The following is a 23323-nucleotide window of genomic DNA, read 5'->3' on the forward strand; positions in this document are numbered from 1 at the left end:
CAGCATGCAGGTCATTGAGTCCATCTTTGACCCAACACACTAGGATATCTTCTGGCCAGTCAACTTGGCCAGCCATGTCATGAAATTCCTCTGTGTACTTAGCTACTTAGCCTTGCTTTATGACTCTAATGTGGTCATGGGCTTTTCTATCAGCGAGGGGTCTTCGAAGTGGTGGCGTAGGGCTGTCATGAATCTATCAAGGTTCCTGAGTTCTGGGGCATTGACGTTGTGGAGAGTCACCATCCATTTGGCTGCTGCCCCTTCTAGGGCCAGGGTAACGACTTGCACTCAGGCCCCCTGGGTCGGGAAATTCTGCCTGTATTCTTGCATGTAGGTGAGGACTTGTGCCAGGAAAAATCCCAGTTTCTCTGGGTCCCCATCGAATTTTACCCCCAAGGGTGGGGACTTTCTCTGCAGTTTGGCCCAGGTTAATCCCCTGCTCTGGGGTGACAAGGGGTTGGGTACCTGGTATGGATGTTGGTCCTTCGGCTTGTTCCTCTGCCCAATCATTCTCAGCTGGTTAGCTCGGGTTCTTCCAATTTCTGATTCCCTCGCTCTCCGGTCCATCCCTCACAGGGTCCCTCATGAGGTGATTTATGTACCGTTTCAGTTGGTCATCTGCCAGTGGTTCCTTGACCCATTCTTCCTGATCAGAGAGGGCCTCCAGCTCCAATTTCCACCCGTGTTTACGGTTACCCCAGGTGAGGGTTACTTCCTTGGTTCTTCGGTCCCAGCTGTCTCTCTTTCCTATGCCTATAGACCACCAGGGGCTTTGTGGAATTTTCTCCGGCAGCATCACTGTCTTTGAAGGGGTACATAAAGTCAGTGTCTGGCTGGAGAGTTGTCGAAGTTTCTCCCCAGCATTTGGCTTCCCCTTGCTCTTGCTATATTCAGACATTTTTGTAGGGTCCCCTTGGTAGAGTGAAGTGTTCTTTTAAAAAATTCATCTCCAGGTTGACCTCTATTGCAAACTCTGCTTTATGTAAGCACTGGACTTTTTCCCTTCAACCGAAAAGAATGAACTTCTGAAAGCTAGATATTTGAAAAGGAATCCTTTATTGAAAGGGAGTGAATCCCAGCACTAGTCAAAGAAGAGTCTAAGATGTTTCCAGGCATACAGTAATAGATAAAGGGAGTTAGAATCCCTCCCCTTATTCTGATGTGGATTTAGTCAAACAAAGAACCAACATGTTAATTCCCACCTCCCCTTCTCTGGGAACCTATCTTAGGAGAGTTCCCAGGGGTATCTTCCAGAGCTGGAATGTTTTTTAAACAAGTTTTATTCAGTTTTCTACATTTTAACATCTCTTTTTAGTGAACAGCATGATTATAGGTTCCACATATACATACAAATATGACCATAGTTACATATTCAATTTCTAGTCTTAACAATATTTTTATGCATTTTCTATTTTGTTATATTATTCCAAGTGCTTATCTCATAATTTAATTCACATATATTAACTTCACAGTTATTATACTGTAATACTTTTATTTGTCACATTTGTATAATCCTCTTACGTTCTAATTAGTAACACTTCTTCTATAAATTGGTTTCCCGCCTTTAATATCAATGTAAGTGCGCCACCTCAAAGTTACATATTCATTATTTCCCCTTTTCAATCACATTTTTACCTACAACTTTAAAATTACTAATCCCCTTTAAAACTACATAACATGTATAAATCAGATTCTGCATGGTTTCCCCTTCTTAATTCTGTAAAATGTACCTCCAATTTCAGAGAAGAAAAAGGACGTATTTATCTACTCATTTAATCCTAAACCCTAATGCCAATTTCATTTCAGCTCTCCTCCTATATAATTTCATTTATTTCAATCTATTTATTAGACATATTCTATTAATTATTCTATTCATATTTAAACCAAAAGATATAAAAAGGAAAATCAGCATTCCAATCCTCAAAGTATTTCAATATAGTCGATAAACATATTCCATATATTTATTGAATTTACCTCTTAAACATAAAGACAGCATTGCCAAAAAATAACAATTCTATTATTCATCTTATATGTCCCCATTTCACAACTACAAATTTATCTATATTATTCCCCAGCACCTTGCAGAATCCCCTCTTCCTTATCATTCAGCCATTATCTCTGTGTAAGAAATTTACCCTCATTTTTTAAAAAATTCCCAAATTCCTTTGTTCCCAAATCCTGTTTCTTTTCCCTTCTTTGTCCCCTCTCTATCTTTAGCTACCTTCTGCCCTTCGAATTTCTGTTGATTCTTTCCCCCTTTTTTATTTTCCAGATATTTCCCTCTTTATTCAATTACCCAGACCTCCAATATTTATTTCCAATTCCTTTTTTCTTTCCTTCTGGATTCCTTTGTTGTTGATGGTGATTAAAGAAGGCCCCTTCTGAAATTTGCTCCACCTCTTCTTCTGTACTTTGTCTTTGTTGTTCATACCCTGCAATCACCTCTTCACAAAATTTAAAAACAAAGCCCAAAGTTTCACCTCTTTCTTGTAAAGTTTTCTTAATGTTTCCAAGTTCCATTTTTAGTGCCTGAAGAGATATCACCATTTTACAATTTTCTATTTAATCCAGTTAGTGTCTTTAAAGTTAATTTCCAACAGTCTGCTTTTGTTTCCTTCCTCTCAACTTTTAGTCCTCAGCTAGTCCAATACCAAGTCCATAACAGAACCAATAATTAATCCAAGGTCAAAATCTTCCTGTATCTTTCTTTACTTCAATATTTCAATTTGCAATTTTTGCAAAACTCTTATTTTATTGTATCAATTTTCCTTATATTTTTAAGAAACAGAGTCTTTTTAAAAAAAAGTCAAGTTGAATTTAGCTCAGATGGCACTCCTTGTTCTAACAAATCCACACCTCCTCTTTTCTTTTTCTTCCCAATTATTCAGAGCTTTTCAAACCACAATCTTCCAAAAAGATCAAATCCAATTTATATTAGTTTCCTCTTTAGTCATCTATAGTTCAGTTTGGATTAGTGCTTATATAAAATCAAGATATACTCATCCAATTTAGTTGTGTAATTCCTTCTGCAGCTTCTACCTCTCTCGGCTCGAAGCTCCATCACTGTCAAAGGCAATTCACACCTTTTTTAAAACTTCTTTCAATTCACCGCTTTGAGTCCTTCTTAAAGATACTTTGTAATGTTAATCCAGAGGGTAATTTCCATTTAATTATATCATCACATTCCTCCTGCTGTTCGCTTCTTCCACTCTCTCTCCTGCCCAATACTTATTCCAGTCTAATCTTCCCCTTCAGGGTGGCCATTTTAGACCACCGCTTCAGGCGTCTTTGGGAGGGAGCTTTGCCAAACTGGGGGAGAATTTTGGGCTCCCCTCTACCCGGCTGATGCCCCTTCCTCCACTGCCCCTACAAGGCAGCTTCTGCTCCAAATCTAAAAGATTGGGGCTCTCCGATGCCAAAGCATGGACCAAAGCCGCCCATGATCACAGTCAGTGGTCTGTCATCGGTGAGGCTCAAAACTGGGACCCCCAGAGCTGGAATTTTTATGGTCCCTTCTCATCTTGTTATCTCTTCAAGAGGTGACAAGTTTCTAGACATCTGGCTCCAGTCCTCCAGTTGTATATCATGTGCAAGTTATACAGAATCAATGTAAGATTTAATATATTCAGGTTACATCAAAAAGGTTTACTTGTACCAACTCCCCCACCCCTTCTTCTTCCATTGAAGAATGGCAGATACACGGATCTGACACTTTGATTTGTCCCTTGCCCCTGCAGACCAATTTGGGCTAAAAAATAACATTCTTTGAAAAATATAGAGGAATTTGATATTCATGCTATTAGTATTCACTGCTTTTTGATCCAGTGAGAGTGATACAATATGTTGTTGTTTTTATCTTGAAACTTACCATCTCCCAGTTTCTAGACCATTCACCATTCTTCACCATTCCCTCATACTGGCTCCCTTAACTGGGCTATAATTCATTGCATATTGCTATAGTAGAGTAATGTTTTTAAAATGAAATAGTTTTGGATTATTTTGAAAGCAGTATACTAAATTTAAGCAATTAAATCTCCTTTTTAAAATCTTTTTTAAGAAGCTAACCACTAATTCTACTAGATAACACAATTAGATAACACAACTCTCAAGGTAGGTAATTAAATTGTGCTTAGGCAATCACTTGCTAACTCTGGCAGAGGGAATTGTACCAGAAACTCTGCTAACTATAGAACAGAGTAACTGCTTGGTTAGAGAACTTTGGAGCTGGTGCTTGGACAAATTAAATGTGAAAGCAGTGAATTGGGTCAGGCAGTCAAACCAGAAGACAAATGAATTGAATTTCCCTTTGTTTAAAACTTGAAGTGAGATGATAAACATGGTTGCTCAGATGTAAGTCTTACTGAATAGTTCAGGGAGAATTATTGCAAACTAAGCAAGCTATTATATTCCACTGAGTATATTAGGCCAATTTGATTATGGTTATGGTTTACCCATGTTTATAATTTACATTCCACAATTTTATGTTTCAGGAAAAAATAAAATAGTTTTAAATACTTTTAGTTTTAGTAACAATTTTCTTTTGAAAGAATATTGGAAAAGATCAGTATGCAAAGTAATTTATTTTGATGTCAGCTGATTTGAATATAGACTTTATTTTAGTTTGAGCTATGCTTCTTTAAATATAGCTGAGAAAAAAATCTGATTTTTTCTAAAACAGATTTACATAAATGTAGATGTCAGGCTACAGAACTTTTTCCCATTCAATTAACAAGAATGAACTTCTGAACACCAAATGTATCAAAAGGAATCCTTTATTGAGATGAGACAATTCATATAGGAGTTCAAAGCAGCATCTGAGGTCCCTCAGGCATACAGGCATAGATAAGGGAGTTTAGAAACCCCTCCTCTTATCTCGATGTGTATTTGGTAAAACAAAAGCCAGTACTGTTATGTCCTGAGAACTCTAGGAGTTCTCACTCAGGTCCACTCACTTTGTGTGGGCGTTATTCCCCCATTCCTATTGGTTGGTTCTCTCCAGCAGCCAGCTATAAAAGCAGGCTGCGGGGTCCAACCAGCTGCTGATTGCTGCGAGCCAGTTCCAGGCGTGGCAAGCACGGTCAGCCCTTTATTGTAAAATAAAGTATTGTTGCACTCATGCTCTGGTTCAGCCTCTCATTGCTCAAACTTAACACTGGCGACGAGGATGGGATGGCTACCAGAAGCACCATGCAACCGCTGAGTCACTAGCCACCGATCCGCAGCCCAGAGAGAGCGATCGGCTGGCGATAAGGGAAGCGCTGGTCCGCAGCCAGAGAGAGCGGTCAGCCAACAAAACGCAGCGATCAAAAAGAGCAAACGCTGGTCCGCAGCCAGAGAAAGCGGTCTGGTTCAAAAAGTTAGAAGCATCTGTAGCCGCTTGTTAGCCCGCTACGGGGAAAGTGAAGCGCTGCGAGCCGCAGCCGCTCTGTATTTGGCGCGAAATTCAAGCGGGTGTCATTTGAATTTCGAGCCAGTAGGAGACACAGCACAGCGCTGTAGGAAGTCACTAACGCCCACTTTTGGCGCGAATCAAGACACCTCCAACGGCTAGCAGCCAACGTGGTAACCCAGAGAGAAAAGAGAGGGTAGCAAAAAACCTCTCCAGAGCTGATATCACTTGTAACTCACGGCGCCCGTCGTCCCAGAGAGATTTTTCCGCAGGTAGCCCAGCCGTTCCAGCACCATGAGTTCCAACCCAGTATTCCGGCGTTTAAACCAGACGAAGAGAAGTGGGAATCGTATAAGAACCGCTTCAATCATTACATAGATGCGGTCGGCCTGGCGGATGCGGGAGAGCATCGGAAAAATCCTATTTCCTAATCTACTGCGGAGCCACCGTTTACGATACCGCCGCAGCACTCGTGGCGCCGAGAGAATTGAAAAACGTTCCGTGGTCCGAGTTGCTTGAGATCCTCACTAACCACTACGCTCCCAGGCCTTCACAAATCGCCAGGAGGTTCATGTTCCGTATGAGGAAGCAATCAAGTAAGAAGACCATCAATCAATATATGGCCGCCCTCAGAACAGCAGCCCTGCACTGCGGGTTTGGAACATACCTGGAGGACATGCTCCTCGATCAATTAGTTTGTGGGGTCAAGGATCTCAACCTACAGAGGCGCCTGCTAGCAAAAAAGACCTCAACCTCGCAGCAAGCGGTCGAGGAGGCCCTAGCAGCCGAGCTAGCACGAACTCAGCCACCGAAATTCAGGGCCCAAGTGCCAAGTTGGCATCATTCCCAGTCCATTCCGAAGAGGTGGAAGCGGAGGAAACCCACAATGATGAAAGCAGACGTCCACCGCCTCGCCAACGACAGACGGTCGCAGGTAGGGGCCAAATGAGAATACACCGGTCCACCCAAGCACATCACACTGTGCCTAGCCTGTGGGGATCGCATCAAAGGGCCACCTGCAAGTTTAAAGGAGCCACTTGCAACAACTGCCATAAGAGGGGGCACATCGCGAGAGTCTGCCAAGCCCCTCAAAGCGCTGCACACAGACCCCGTCCGCACTCGGGACCACAGAGGCAAGTATTAAACTGTCGCACGCACCGCCTTGCCAGGCGTACTTGCCACACTGTTAGTAAAATTTCTCTCTCCGTTTCCCTAGAAGGTAAACCGTGCCACATGGAGGTTGACACAGGGTCAGCGCTCTCAATAATCTCGTGGAGCACCTCAAGAGACTCCATCCCAGCCTATCTACTACCCGGCTTCAGAGATGCCAGTTCGGTCTGAAGGACTACCAGGGAAGGCCATTACCGTGATCGGCAGAGGCAAGTTCTTTGTCAGTTTTAGAGCTTTTAAAGGCCACCTACCTCTAGTGGTAGTTAACGGCAATCTACCCACCTTATTGGGGCTCGATTGGTTTCCCCACCTCGGCCTAGGGCTAACAGGAGTCCATGCTGTCTCAACCTCAGACACTGACTCCTTATTCGCTGACTACGCATATGTGTTCAGCGAGGAGCTGAGGGTGTTATAATGGAACCCCATCTCATTCACCGTTGACCCCAGGCAGTCCCAATTAGATTAAAACCACGTAGAGTTCCATTTGCTATTCGACCAAAACTAGACGCTGAATTGGATAAACTACTAAAACAAGGGGTCATTGAGCCAACAGATTTCGCCAAGTGGGAGACGCCCATTGTCACACCCCTTAAAAAAGATGGTAGCCTGAGAATTTGCTCGGACTACAAGACAACAATATTTATATATTTACAAGTTAGCGCCTACCCTGTGCCCGTCATTCAGCACTTATTACACACATTCGAGCCGGGCAGTATTTTTGCTAAATTGGACATGTCTCAAGCATATCAGCAGTTCCCTGTTGATAACCAAACAGCAGAACTTCAGACCATCGTCACTCACAGGGGTGCCTTCCGATGCAAGCGTCTCCAATTTGGCGTAAGTGTTGCCCCGGATATTTTCAATCCCTCATGGAGCCGGATTTTACAGGGCCTCCCTGGTGTAGTACCCTACTTCGACGACATCTTGGTCTCGGCCAGGGACAGACCCCAACTCTTCCAGAGAGTGCGAGCAGTGTTAGAGAGGTTCAGACAGCATGGCCTCAAGTTAAAAAAGAAAAATGCGCCATTGCCACTAGACAGGTGGACTTTCTGGGCTATAAAATTGACGCCTCTGGCATTCACCCCTGGAGTCCAAGGTTAGGGCAATCCACGAAGCTCCCACACCAACCTCCAAAACGGAGCTACAAGCTTTCTTGGGGCTGCTGAACTTTTATGCATCCTTCTTGCCCCATAAAGCCTCAGTAGCCGAACCCCTACACAGATTACTAGACAAAAAGTCACCGTGGCACTGGGGGCACAAAGAAGACCAGGCGTTTAACGCCATCAAATCACTACTTACGTCAGAGGCAGTGCTCATCCAATTCGACCCCAACCTTCCTTTAGTACTGGCAGCAGACGCATCCCCTTTTGGAATTGGGGTGGTCCTTAGTCACAGACTCCCCAATGGCGCCGAGGCCCCCATCGCCTTTTTCTCCAGGACGCTCTCGGCCACGGAGCGAAACTACAGCCAAATAGACAAGGAAGCCCTAGCAGCTGTTGCGGCCGTGAAAAAGTTTCACGAATTCCTTTTTGGCCACTTTTTCGAACTGGTCACCGACCATAAGCCCCTCCTGGGCCTACTGGCCGGCGACAAACAGACACCTCAAGTCCTTTCCCCTAGGATGACAAGGTGGACACTTTTCCTAGCGGCCTACTCATACAAACTTATTCACCGCCCGGGCAAAACTCTATCCCACGCCGACGCTCTCAGTTGCTGCCCCTTACCCGCTCCGGCTGAAGACCCAGCTCCTGTCAACGCCATTTTCGAAATCACCCAGTTGGACCTGCCCATCACCGCCCTTGACATCGCCGCTAAAACAAAGGCAGACCAAGCGCTCGCCCAGGTGCTCGACTGGGTGAGGAGGTGGCCGGGAGGCAACGTTGATAACAAATTCGCACCCTTTAAGACTCGCATGCAGGAGCTGTCCAGTTTGCAGGGTTGTCTACTGTGGGGCACTCGAGTGGTCATTCCGACCTCGCTGCGTACCCGAGTCCTGGAGGCGTTGCACGAGGACACCCGGCATCGTGAGAATGAAGTCATTAGCACGCAGCTACGTGTGGTGGCCGGGTCTAGACGAGGACATTGTCAATTGGGTAAGTTCCTGCAGCATTTGCCAGGAATCCCGTCCTGCTCCCCCCATCGCCACCCCTACCAGATGGGAGAGCGCCAGCGTCCCTTGGTCTAGAATCCATATTGATCTGGCCGGCCCGTGCATGGAAAGATGTTCCTAGTGGTCGTGGACGCTTATTCCAAATGGATAGACGTGGCACAGCTATCCACGACCACCACACTAGCAATCACCAACGTGTTAACGCGCCTGTTCATTACACATGGACTACCCGACTCCATTGTCTCCGATAATGGCCCACAGTTCGCATCAGTAGAATTCAGCCGTTTTGCTGCCAACCTGGGCATTCGCCACATTTTCACAGCCCCATTTCACCCTGCCAGTAATGGGTTGGCTGAAAGGGCCGTCAGGACCACCAAAGAGGCCCTCGCTAGGTTTGGCAGGGATGACTGGCACCACAAACTCGCACGGTTCCTGATGAGCCAGCACTCAACCCCCTGTACAGTCACCAATAAGTCCCCAGCGGAACTTCTGATGGGCCGGCGCCTGAGGACTGTATTGGACAGACTGCACCCCAATACTGCCCTGACTCTCCCCTCGCTTCTACTTGGGGTTAGACATTTTATGTTACAGGAGCCAGTATTCGCAAGGAATTTCGCTGGGGACCCACTTTGGATTCCAGGCGAGGTCATCGCCGTCACCGGGCCAAGATCGTATAGGGTCAGGCTGGAGGATGGTCGCGTCTGGAGGAGACACATAGACCAGCTTAGAAGGCGCCCCAGCACCCTTGCCAACAAGAATCCAGAGTCTCCAGTCGGAGAGGAACCACCACATCCGTCGCCCAGCCACATCGCACCCAGCGACCAGTCTGCACCAGCGGTCGCTCCGGTCAACCCAAACTCGGACAACAGCGCCCAGAGAGTTGACCAGCCTGATCCAATCCACGAGAGCTCGACCCCAGTAACCAACCCGGTGGTTTCCGAGGATGCCCAGTCCGGAGGAGTGTTGGCGACACTATGCCGGCTCAACCGTCACAGACTGATACCGAACAGACAGACAATGTTCCCGAGCTGCGCCTTTCCGGGCGCCAACACAACCCCCGTCTACCTCAAGGACTATGCATGTTCGCATCTGGGAGTTCTCACTCAGGTCCACTCACTTTGTGTGGGCGTTATTCCCCCATTCCCATTGGTTGGTTCTCTCCAGCAGCCAGCTATAAAAGCAGGCTGCGGGGTCCAACCAGCTGCTGATTGCTGCGAGCCAGTTCCAGGCGTGGCAAGCATGGTCAGCCCTTTATTGTAAAATAAAGTATTGTTGCACTCATGCTCTGGTTCAGCCTCTCATTGCTCAAACTTAACAAGTACGTTAATTCCCGCCTCCACCCCTTCTGTAGAAACGATCTTTTTCACAGTTTCCCAGGGTATACCTAATTTTCCCCCACCCCCTTTTTAGAACAAACTTTTCCAGAGATTCCCAGGATACATCTCACTCTGGAATTTTTATGATCTTCTCATCTCCTGGCTGTGCCTCTCAGAGGTGATAGGTTCCAGCCATCTGGCTTTTTTCCCTCCATCATAATCATGTGTGGGTTATACAAATTCGATATAAGATTAACTATATTCAGGTTACATCAAGAAAGGATTTCTTTATCACTCCCCCCCCCCCCCTTTTTTTTCTTCCACTGAAGAAATGACAGATACACGGATCTGACAGTAGACATGTATACACATGTTTATTAAATTTGTTTTCTATTTAACTGGGATGTACCGATTTGTTTTCTGGATTCCTTTTATATAAATATAACAAAGATTGCTAAGGATTTGTAGAATCATGGAATAAGAATGTTCTTACAGATGACTACTTAAGTATTAAGCCTTTGCTTCTCTTAATCCATACTGGCATAATAAATCTCTTACTTGCAGATGGTAAATAAATTAGTAAACTAGCATTAGCCTCATTTTTGTGTTTGGATACAGATATACATTTATACACATGCATGTATGCACAAATACATAATATAGTTCATGAACAGGAGTCCTTTTTTTCTCAGCTAATGGCTCATGCTTCCACTCCACGAAATATGATGGTGATTAGTAGTGGTGCAGGCTGGGAACAGAGAAGGGGAAAAAACCATAATTTACATAAATGTAAAACATCAGACACTTTTTTCCAGGAATTATTTCAAGTGGCAACTAATCAGAGGCTTTGCTGACAGCACCACTGATTTCAATGATATGTTCCTAGCAGAAACCCTTAGTAAATAATAGGCAGCATCGGGATACAGTATGATCTCTTCAACCACTAGCTTAAGGGCATACCAGAAGAGCCAACCACCACTGTTTCCAAATTTTAATGATCTTGACTGCAGAACTTGAAAGCAGGAAGCAGAGACATCTCCCTTCCTCCTGAAGGAAGGGAGAGACATGCCTAGTCATCGTATTATTTTACAGAAAACAACTACCATCATAGAATTATGCCAAGCATTTCCTGAGTCACCTGGCAACCAAAGCAGCAGGCAACAATTAGACACATTCATGAATATTTTGACCATCTTTCTCAGAAGAACTATAATTTGCAGGTGCTGCAGAAAATCTATTCAATTGGAATAGTGTGGGTTTTGTGCTTTTTTTCTCCTGAAAGGATCCTCCAATGCCAGATTAAAATTGAAAAAATCACACCCAATAAATGGAGAAGAGATCCTGCATTCAGGTACATCTGACAAAATCAGGAACAAAACTGCTTGGCTCCTAGAGGACCGATCAATCATTGTACTCCAGCCCCTTTACAAGGGGATCTCTCTTTGCATTCTTATAAATGCAACAATAGGAGGTAATTTGGGCTGAAACGATGACTAGCTATGGGTGACCTTGAACCTGGATGTTCCTACTCATAACCAACATCTTAATCATTATAGCATGGAGGCCTATATTTATTGGGCCAACTGAGAAGTCACAAGGGTAAGCAAAGTTTCCTTATATGGTTTCAATGACCTGTAAAGTCATGGAATCAATTATTAACCAATCCATCATCCTCCACTTAGAAACAAACAACATACTCTCTAATAAACAATTTGGTTTTAGGAAAAAACTATCATGTAATCTGCAACTCTTACACTGCTAAAACATATGGACTACACAACTCGATCAGGGCAAAGCAATAGACACAATCTACATCAGGGGTGTCCAACCTTTCACCTTCCCTGGGCCACATTAGAAGATGAAAATTTGGTTTGGGCCGCACATAAAATAAAATAACAGTAACGATACCTGATCATCCAAAAAAACCATAGAAAACATAGTTAACCTATTAAATTTATTTGGAAATGAAGTTAGTGAGATGTTTTTATTATTTGTTATTTATTAAAAATTATTTATTTTTTATCACAGTTTTTTTGTCACAGTTTTTTTATCACAGTTTATTTTCCGGCCAAATTTTGCGGGGGGGGGGAGAAAGCTCGCTGCCTCGTGCCTACCTCTCCTCCTGCAAATGGCCCAGCTGGATGAGGCAGGACTGGAAGGCAGAAGCAGCAGCAGCGGCGGGGGCAGAAGCCTTCCCCCGCCACCACTGCTGCTTCTGCCCCTGCCGCTGCTGCCCCCGCCGCTGCTGCCCCCGCCCCCGCTGCTTCTTCCCCCGCCGCCGCCGCCGCGGGCTGGACAAGCCTGATCTACATAGACTTCTGTAAAGCCTTTGATTCAGTGGTACACGACAAACTATTCCTAAAACTAAAATCTTACAGTATCTCTGGACACTTGCATTACTGGATAGAAGCATTCCTGTCAAACAGACAACAAATGGTCAAAATTGGGAGTGTCCTATCAAATTCTGTACCTGTCAACAGTGGTGTCCCCCAAGACAGTGTTCTAGGACCAACTCTTTTCATACTCTAAATAAATGACCTCTGTAATCATATCAAGAGCAACTGTGTTCTCTTCGCTGATGATGTAAAGCTATTCTACACCACAGGCAATACTGCTACCCTTCAAAAAGACCTTGACTATGTATCAGAATGGTCAAACAAATGGCAACTTCAAATCTCAACAAATAAATGCTCTGTCCTACATATTGGCAAAAAAAATCAGAAAATAAAATACAGGCTGAATACTCAAGACCTTGTTGATGATCCAAACTCTGTCAAGGACCTTGGAGTACTCATCTCAAATGACCTAGGTGCTAGAGCCCATTGTAACTATATAGCCAAAAAGGCGTTAAGAGTTGTTAACCTAATCTTATGTAGCTTTTTCTCTGGTAATATTACACTAATAACTAGAGCATACAAAACCTTTGCTAGATCAATACTCGAATACAGCTCATCAGTCTGGAACCCACATTACGTATCTGATATTAACACAGTTGAGAAAGTCCAGAAATATTTCACAAGAAGAGTTCTCCACTCCTCTACTCGTTGCAGAATACCTTATGCCATCACTCGAAATTCTAGACCTAGAAAACCTAGAACTACGCTGCCTTCGGTCCAATCTAAGTATAATATATAAAATCATACATTGCAATGTCCTACCAGTCAATGAATACTTCAGCTTCAACCATAACAACACTAGAGCAAACAATAGATACAAACTCAAGGTTAATCTCACCAAACTTGATTGCAGGAAATACGACTTCAGCAACAGAGTGGTCAATGTCTGGAATACTCTACCTGACTCTGTGGTTTTTTTCCCCAAACCCCAAAAACTTTAACCTTAAACTGTCTATTATTGACCTCACCCCTTTCCTAAGAGATCTGTAGGGGGCGTGCATAAGCGCACCAACATGTCTACCGTCCCTGTCCTATTGTTTCTTTTATATATTTTTTATTTTTCTTGTATGTATCCATTAATTCATAACTATGTTTTTACTTATACCTATTATCTTGTAAGCAATTGACAAATAAAAATAAAATAAAATAAATGCTTAAACCTGAAGACTCTTTGCAGCTAGTGACTTCATATATAAATCCACCACTCTCTCATAATGTCCTCCACTATTGCACTTTTTGAATGTTCCACTTTTCCCTACAATCATAAGTTGGGCAAATCATGATGTCTTCTAATGAATTCTCAATGTGGCACCCAAAGTTTTATCGATCACTTTTAGGAAAGGTTGCTGCCAGCCAAACGTGGGGGTTTTTCAGCACCAGGTAAAGGGAACAAGGATGAATGGTGTATGCATCACATGTATACACCTTTGGATGATAACGGGTATCTCTAGCAGAGCAAACTTTAGAAATCTCCTTTTGATCAGCTGCACACTGCAACATGTAGAGTGATACCTTCTTCTAATAAAGTTTAAGATCTTTGAAGTTAACAAGCAAAGTAGGCATTCAACATATAGGGTATATAAATTCCCTGGAAACATCACCTAGCTAAAAGGAAGGATTTAACTCCAGTTGTGGGGTGAGCTCTACTAGGATTTAAGAAGGAATCTAATGCATCCTGATCTCTAGCTGGTAATCAAACAGATTACATTACATTATTCATTCATTTACACCTGCTCCTCATACTTTTTATCCACGAGAATAAGAGAGCTGAAAAAGACCTTAGAGATCTTCTAATCCAGGGATGTCAAACTCAGTTTCATTGAGGGCTGCATCAGGGTTGTGTTTGACCTCAGGGGGCTGGAGTGGGTGTGGCCAACTCATGTTGGGGGCATCTATATTGGCCTGAGCACTCTGCCAGTGAAAATGGGCTCCCAAGCTCCGTTCTGGACCGCGACAGCCTCCTGCAACCTTCTGCCAGTGAAAATGGAGCTCAGGAGGGCCACCAAGCTCCATTTTCACTGGTAGAGGCACCATGGGCCAGTCCTTCGCTGTTTCCAGGGCAGCCTCACAGGCCATATCTAAGCAACCTGCAGGGCTGGATCCAGCCCCCAGACCTTGGGTTTGACAACCCTGTTCTAATCCAACCCCCTGCTCAAGCAGGAGCCCTTACAGTCATTTCAGACAAATGGCTATCCAACCTCTTCTTAAAAACCTCCAATGTTAGAGCATCCACAACTTCTGAAGGCAAGCCATTCTACTGATTGTTTTCACTGTCAAGAATTTTTTCCTTAGTTCTAGGTTGGATCTCACTTTATTTGTTATTTTTTTGTCTCGGCCTCAGATGCTTTTGAGAATAGGTTGTCCCCCTCTTCTTTGTGACAGCCAAATTGGAAGACTTCTATCATGTCACCCCAGTCCTTCTTTTCACTAGACATATCCAGTTCCTGAAACCAATCTTTACATGTTTTAGCTTCAGCTGAGTTTTCTTTGATGTTTTGTATTAAGCAGACATTGTGGATGTAAGACTTTATCTTAGATGGGGTGGTAATATGTCTCAGAAGGTCCAATAGGTTTTAGATTGTCACCAAATATTGAAGATACCTTGAGAGTTGCCAGGTAATAGAAAGAGGAAGGCTATTTTTCTCTCTGTCTTTGTTTCTATAACCCAGTTAAGGAGAAGAAACAAAACAGTGGAATAAACCTCAGTGTTGAAGGCCATAACTGTTGCTATTCTTGTTGGATAGAGTAGGTGAAAGAATAGCCTTACGAAAAACCTGTATTGTTTTAATGTGGATTTTCTATTTGTTTCCACCCTCTGACTGCTGCTAAGTTGTATTCGTTCCTATTGCTTTAATGTTTTGATTATGGCAACTGGCTCCTACTTGAAAAGCAGGATACCTGCTCAGATAGTCCTTGACCATTCATTTAATGATGGTCAAAGTTGCAAAGGCCTTGGAAAAAGTAACTTATAATCTGTACTCACACTTATGACCATTGTACCACTCCAGCAGTCACATGATTGCAATTGGAGTGCTTGGCAAACAGCTGCATTTGCTACCTCCTGGTCAATTTGCCACTTTTTTTGCTGATTTCTGGCAAAAAAAAAATGCCCATTGGGGAGCTGGATTCACTTAGTGATTGTGATTTGTTCAATAACCACCACAAAAATTGTTGTAAAATCTGGTCTGCCTCGATTTACGACTACAATAATTTATGACAGAAATTCCTGTCCCAACTGTGCTCATAAGTTAAAGATATGCTATACATTTTTTACACTATTTTTCTCCAGTATTCTGACTGAGGAAGCAGCAGAGAACATATCTAACCACAACATTTCAACAGTCAGAAAATCAGTTCCAGCAACCAGAGAACATTTCTGGATCCCACCCTACTGCACACAGCTCATTAAGTAAACGTTAACATCCCAGCATGAAATGGCTGACATACTCATTTTCCAAAAACAGTTCCTTCACATTCAAAGAAATCTTGGATGCATTCCCAGTTTCTGGAAAATTCAAACTGCAGCTGCTTCAGGTTCAGACAACACAAATTACCACAAAGCTTGATTAAAATGCAGCACTAAATTGGAGTGGATTCTGGATTTGTCGTACTTGCATGTTAATTAACTTTTTAGCTCAACACATCTTGCCATGCAAAAACCTCCCTTAATAAGGAAACCAGAATCAGTTATGAAGTACTTTAACACATATTGGCACAGCAATCATCTTGAGTTTCAGTATATAATTGATCAAGTACTGTTGTTTTGTAATTTAATAAAGCCATTTCTGCCTTGGAAGATTTACATAAAAATGTTATTATACAAGCAGTGCAAGGTTATTTTTTTGGAAAAGATCGCAAATTTTTTGGGGGGGTAAAATTGTTTTGGCATACTTTTCTCTGAGATTCTTCCTCCTCACGTCTATGTGTGCATGCCCACACAATGTATTTACAGGACAAATGTGCCCTTTTTTTCTGCAGTCAATATGCTTGAGGAAAAACTCTGGAAACTCAGTTCTGAGGTATTCCTATTTCATTTCAGAGTAAAAAAAAAACCCTTTGGGTTCTTCCACATATTTGGAATTTTAAGTTAATCTACTTGTTTCACCAAATGACTTCATAAATAAGCTAAATAACGTACTTACATATATCTACACATATACATGTACATGAAAAAACCAACAGTTGAGATTGGGTGTTGGTACTTACCTGATACGCCCATTCTCCATGAGCTATGAAGAGCATCCAGTAGTGGGAGGTGCTTCAGTCTTCTCTTGGATAGGCTGGGCTTAATTTTCAGGACGCTCCTCCACGGGACTCCTCCTCAGCGTCCCCCAGTTTTGGCAAAGTTGAAGTGTGGAAACCTTCTATACTTCACCCTATCTAGCTTTTGGCTGGAATAGTGCCCCACCAGATGGATAAGGGTGGGGCTGGATGTTCTTCACAGCTCACAGAGAATGGGCGTATCAGGTAAGTACCAATGTCCATTCTCCCCTGAGCTGTTCAGAGCATCCAGTAGTGGGACATACCAAAGCTTGGACTGTCCTATGGGAGGGCCTCCATCTGGTTAGAAGTCCCTCCTTGGTCCCTGTGGACACTTTGTAAAACTCTCCTACCAAATGCAGCCTTGGCAGAGGCATAAATGTCAATCTTATAGTGTCTAATGAAGGGCGATGGAGAGGCCCAGGTTGCTGCCCTACAGATCTCATGTATTTGTGCCTGTGTGGCCCATGCTGCCAAAGTCACCGCACTCCTGGTAGAGTGGGCTGTTATACCCCTGGGAACTGGCAGTGATTGCATCTCATATGTTTTCGCAATCGTGGCCCTTAACCACCTGCCAATTGTTGAAGAGGAAATCTTACATCCTAGAGAGGTAGGTTGGAATGAAATAAAGAGGGCCTCTGATTTTCTAAAATTTGCGGTGCAGTTTATATAAAAGCATAATGTCGTCTCACAACCAGTCGGTGCCAATGACAGAAGGACCAACTCTTGTGCCCTATGGAAGGCCGAATTAACCTTTGGTATAAAGGTTGGGTCTAGTCGGAGGACAACTCTGTCAGGATGGAAAATGCAGAGGTCCTGTTTCACCGATAAGGCTGCTAGTTCGGAAGTTCTTCGGGCAGAAGTTATTGTGACTAAAAAGACCACCTTATAGATTAGGAAGTGAAGACTCGAAGTCCTTAGGGGCTCAAAGAGGCCCTTTGTGAAAGCTATTAAGACTTTGTCAAGGTCCCAGGTTGGGTATCAATGCATCACTGGGGGTCATAAGTTTGTGGGGGCCCCTAAGGAAACTGCGAATGCGTGGGTGATGAGAGATGGATCACCCCAAAAGATGACCGAAGCTAAGGCCTCCACTTGTCTGTGCAAGGTGTTAGGGGATAATCCCTTGTCTAGGCCATGTTGCAGGAACTCCAAAATCTGTGCCACTGATGGAGAAGTGGGATCAATGTGAGAGTTCGCGCACCAACCACAGAAGATGGACTAAGTTGCATTGTATATGTGATTTGTAGAAGGGCGCCTGGCCGCTTGGATGGTAGAAATAACTTTGGTGGAAATTTTTTCGCTCCTCAGACATCTCCACTCAATCTCCATAAGGCTAGGTGGAGCCATTGAGGCTCCGGGTGCTGAACTCGCTCTTGAGAGAGCGAGACCTTGTCTGGCGGTATTCTCCATGATGCTGCAGATGACAGATCCCTGAGGTCTGTGAACCAAGTCCACCTGGGCCAGTATGGCACCACTAGCAACACTAGCATTCTCCTGTAGAAGTTTCCAGACTACTTTGGGAATTATAGGATGTGGGGGAAATGCATACAACAGGTCCGGAGGCCAACTGCAGTGGAGTGCATTGATGTTCTCCGCTCCCTGAGAAGGGTAACGTGAGATGAACCTAGGTAGTTGTGTGTTGTTGGGGGATGCAAACAGATCGATGACTGGTTGGCCAAATCTCTGTGTTGCTTTCAGAAAAAGATCTGGATGTAGGCACCACGCTGCCTGATCTACTGTGGCTCTGTTGAGCCAGTTTGCCTGGGTATTTGACAGACCCAAGATGTACTCCGCTTTGATGGAAAGTAAGCTGATCTCGGCCCAGAGGCACAATCTCTCCACCTGTCTCATCAGCTGTCTGGAATGGGTGCCTCCTTGTTTGTTGATGTGGGCCTTTGTCATAACATTGTCTGTCAGAATGAGGATGTGCTTGGACCGCAGATGTGGGAGGAAGCTGTGAAGAGCCAGGTGAACTGCTCTGAGTTCCAGCCAATTTATACTGCACAATTGCTATGGTATGGTCCAACGCCCTTGTGCCATGTGAGACTGGTAGTGAGCCCCCCAGCCAAATAGACTGGCATCTGTGGTGATGGTGGCCCTGTGGGGGTCCTTGAAAAGACATCCCTTGTTGATAGATGGGATGGTCCACCAACAAAGTGATCTCAAGTCCTTTGGCAGAGGAGTGACACGGGCATTGGAGTTGCCTCTTCCTGACAGTTGGTACGGCAGCAGGTAACAATGCAGGGTTCTAGCGTGGACTTGCGCCCAGGGAACAATAGAAATGCAGGAGATCATTTTCCCTAATAACTTAGTTAAAAGAGCTAGGGGCACTCGTTTGATGGTTCTGATCTCCTGATAGTTGACTAATGCTCTCCTGCCTAGAGGAAGACCTTACCTTCCACTGTATCTATAATAACTCCCAGGTGAATTAGCCAGGTTGAGGGAGCTTGGCCCAATTTATAGAGAAACCATGTTGTTGTAGGGACTGCAAGGTAATAAGTGTATCTGCCCTGGCCTGTTGACAGGAAGATGACAAAATTAAAGTATCATCAAGATAACACTGTAGCCTGACCAGAGTATTTTGGAGATGAGTGGCCAGGGCTGCCAGAACCTTAATAAAGGTCCTGGGGGCAGAGGCTAGACAAAAAGGGAGGGCGACATACTCAAAATGCAAATTGTCGTAACAGAATCTGAGGAATTTGCTATGGGAAGGCCAAATTGGAACATGTAAATATGTCTCTGTGAGTTCCACATTAGGACATCACCCTGTCTGATGCTGAGTAAAATAGATTGTAGATTTGTCATTTTAAATTTTCTGTACACTAAGGAATGGTTGAGGCATTTGAGGTCTAAAATTGCCCTCCATCCCCCCAAACTTTTGGGTACCACAAGGAGGTTTGAGTAAAAAACTTTGTCCTGTTGGTCTGGTGCCACTGGTTGGATGGCCTGAATCTCCAATAGGTGGTTGATAGCAGTTTGCATAAGAGATCTTTTCTCAGGGTCCCTATACCTTGGGCATCTCATAAAAAAGTTTGGAGGGGTGGAGTGAAACTCCAGAGCCACTCCAGATCTAATCATGTCCCTGACCCAAGCATCAGATGTCGAGGCATCCCACTGATCAGCAAAAAACGTTAGCCTCCCGCCAATGGGGGCATCTAGGTAAGAGTTATTTGGGGCATCGGAAACCCCTGGTTCCTGCTCCCCTAAACTGTCTCTTGGATTGTCCTCTCCTTCTATTCCTGTCCCCAAATTCAGACCTCTCTGATTGCTGTCCCTGCCAAAATCCGGGGGACCTTTGAAACCTCAAGGAGAAGGGTCCCTGATAAAAGGAACGAAAGGAGCCCTTCTGAAATGGCTGGGATCTCTTGGAATCTGACTTCTGAAAAAGGGGAGGAAGGATTCTTTTTTTGTTCCTTGTTTCTATAAGGAGCAGATCCAGGGCATTGCCAAACAACGTTTCACCCGAAATATGCGCTGAGGCAAGCTTCCACTTGTTCTTGGTGTCAGCTTGCCAATGCTTGAGCCAAAGTAGTCACCTTGCTGATACTTGAGATGCGATGGCTCTAGAAGAAAACTTTACCACATTAAAGGTTGCATCCACTGAAAATTTCACCGCAGCAACAAGTTTGGCAATGTCCTGGTGCACCTGTATATTGAAGGATGGGATGGTTTCCCACAGGTGGCAAAGGGAAGACCGTGTGAAAAAAGATGTGGCTGTGGTCGCTCTTATAACCCATGTTTCACATTGATGAGCCCTACGAAGAGCTAGTTCTACCCTCTTATCCTCCGGCTTAAGGGCCTCCTCCAATTCACTAGGGATAGCGGAGGGGGAAGTCAAAGCCACGATCAGATCATCAACTGAAGGGTGTGTTTAGGAAATTGGAAAACTCAGGGGCAAGGTTATATAATTTCCAGTCAAATCCCATAGGATCACTGCTGTGGAAGCCCACTGTTTCTGCACTAAATCGGAAAACATCTGTGGGACTGGTATTACATCAGCCTCATTTACCGGCTGAGAAAAAAATTAAGTCGTCTGCCTCCTCCTGTGAATTTGGTTTCTAGGTGGTCCATCTGTTGTACTTGATTCCCCTCTCCCTGAAACCCTTGGGGAGGCATGTCGAGAAAGGTAGAAAATTCCCCTTAGGGATGTACCTGAGGAATTTGTGGGTCCATCTTGATGAGTGGCCTGCCTGAATGAGATTAGCATTCTGAGATAGTGGACTGTCTTCTGGCCCATACTGACTGCTGAACACCAGCTGCAATCCCCTGTCTTATCACTAGTTCCATCCATGCCCTCATCCCGGGTGGCACATCCTCAGGGAGGGAATCATCTTGGTGTAGGCCGGCCACTGTTGGAGTAAATGTGGCTGCAGTGGCCCACTGTGGTGTGGCTGCTGTGGATGAGGTACCAGGTGGAGGCTGCTTGGCAGAGCTCTGTCTGGATGGAAGGGAAAGATCCAGGGGAGGAGGCAGGTGTACATGGGCCTGGATGTTGCAAGTGGAAGATGTGGCTGGTGAAGTCCAGTCTGTCTATGCTTGTTCATTTGTTTCTCTATAGCCTCATGGCGTCTATGGGCGTCCTCCTCCTCAGCCTTTGAAGGCCTCTTGGAAGCTTTGGATTTGCCCAAGGCCCTGGTCATTGTTCTGGAGGTAAAGGTCTTTGACCCTTTGCACTTTCCATTTCCACTATAAATTTGTCAATGAGGCTTTAAAATATAGGGTGGTTGGCACACCCAGGGGCCTGCTCCTGAAGGTGCAGGATATCCTTATAAACTTCTTGTAATCCCCCTTCAAATTTGGTATTTGTAGAATTGATCTCCAATCCAATCAATTAGAATATAATTATCAACACCTCTTCAGGCCAGAACTGAATGGTAACAATGGCCTGTGACAGCTGCTCTGCACAGGTGGACTTTGGCCTTGGTGCCCACTGTGAAGCCGCTGGACTTATATTTTGTGAGGCTAGCCAACAAATTAGGGCCGCTGCTCTGATGCTTCGGGAGCAGGGAAGCCAATCCCCTGGTCTCTACAAGGGGAACCCAATAGGGAACAATAATCCTCTCACAGTTTTTTTTAATATGGTGAATGGGCACCACTGCTTGGTGTGGCCTTGAGAGTCCAGCAGCTACTTCCTGCCTGAATCGCTGTTCTGAACAGTGAAAAGAGACTATGAGGGAAAAGATAAGAAGCACTTATACTTCCAATCCCCTTCAGTGTTGTACAGGGGAAGAGCCTCAGCTGTTTAAGAGCTGAACACGAGGCGAGCTCGCTGTTCAGAATGGGAAATTAAGCGGCTGTAAAATACATTTGAACTGCTGCTACAATGGCTTTTCCTAAAGAGGAAGCGAGCCCCAACGCTCAATTTTGAGAGAAAACATTGGAGGCTGTAGAGGCTTTGAATTGCTAATCTTGAGGGAAAACGCTGGAGGCTGTAGAGGCTTTGAATTGCTAATTCGGTCTCCTTGGAAGTTTATTCCTCCTAGAAAAGCACTGCTAGCCTCAATGGTCAGAGTTTAAAGAGACTGTAGTAGGCTATTGGGACTCCTAGATGACAAGAAAGGGGTCCCTTAATTTAGTGAAAAAGCCAACCTGATGTTTTGTTCTCTTTCAGTTTTAGCTGCTATTCCGGCCAATCTGGAAAGCTCTCTATCTCAACGAAGGCTGAGCTAAAACTGGGGGATGCTGAGGAGTCCCGTGGAGGAGAAGGAGTGTCCTGCAAAATAAGCCCAGCCTATCCAAGAGGAGACTGAAGCACCTCCCACTACTGGATGCTCTGAACAGCTCAGGAGAGAACGTTCCTTACCTAAACAAAACATTGGTGGGGAGCCATTTTTATTTTTCAAAAATTGATTTAGGAATTACCTAGTCTAAGGAACATGCTCACATACAATAATCTACACTCAGAATAGCAAAATTAGCAAGCGACAAAAGTGAGAATACTTTCTGAATGCACTATAGATAATGCAAGGCAATGCAGATACTTCAAAGATGATTTTTCAACTTTTTCCCTTTAAAGGTATTAAAGATGAAGTAGAGTCTGATGGACACAGCAATATTTGAAGCTTCAGTAGTCCTTCCAGTACCATTTGAGAAATACATTTTCTTGTGCTTAAACATTTAACCTGGATTTCATGTCAGAGGTTATGTAGGGTTTTCTCTTTAAAATCTAACTATTTGATTTGCTTCCTGGCTGTGGTGCCATCCCTAAGAACAAGCTATTTACTGATAAACATTATTACCTTGTTAGTTATCTGTAACAATAAGTATCTGTCATGTTGTAAACTAAATCCACTTGAAAATACAAGCCATCTCTGCATTTTTAGTCTTTCTGCTGTTACTATAATCATGATCACATTGGAAATCTATAGCTTAATTTAGCATATGCTTTCTAACATACAATTACATGATACAGTTCTACAGAGGAATTATTTAGTCTGTCATCTGCACCTCTATAACTGTCTGGTTTGGTTCTGCAATCCATCAAGACAGACAGACTTCAGAGGATAATTAGGATTGCAGAAAAACAATTACTACCAACCCGCTGTTAATTGAGGACCTATGTACTGCACAAGTCAAAAGAGGGCTGTGAAAATATTTACAGATCCCTCACATCCCACACATAAACTGTTCCAGCTCCTACCCTCAAAATGACGCTATAGAGCACTGCACACCAGAACGACTA

General features: G+C 44.1%; 1 protein-coding gene across 1 annotated transcript in view; it reads left to right on the forward strand.

The window, feature by feature from the left end:
• WDR12 (WD repeat domain 12) overlaps nt 1-21291 on the forward strand; it is a 75273-nt gene extending 53982 nt beyond the window's left edge. Inside the window, exon 14 of the mRNA XM_087916288.1 lies at nt 21200-21291. The gene's annotated coding sequence lies outside the window, so the exon portion shown is untranslated. The remainder of the gene's footprint in view (nt 1-21199) is intronic.
• The last annotated feature ends 2032 nt before the right edge of the window (nt 21292-23323 follow it).

This window comes from Pseudonaja textilis, chromosome 1 (genome assembly GCF_049901715.1).
Source record: "Pseudonaja textilis isolate UNSWEBS1 chromosome 1, rPseTex1.2, whole genome shotgun sequence".
Taxonomy (NCBI): domain Eukaryota; kingdom Metazoa; phylum Chordata; class Lepidosauria; order Squamata; family Elapidae; genus Pseudonaja; species Pseudonaja textilis.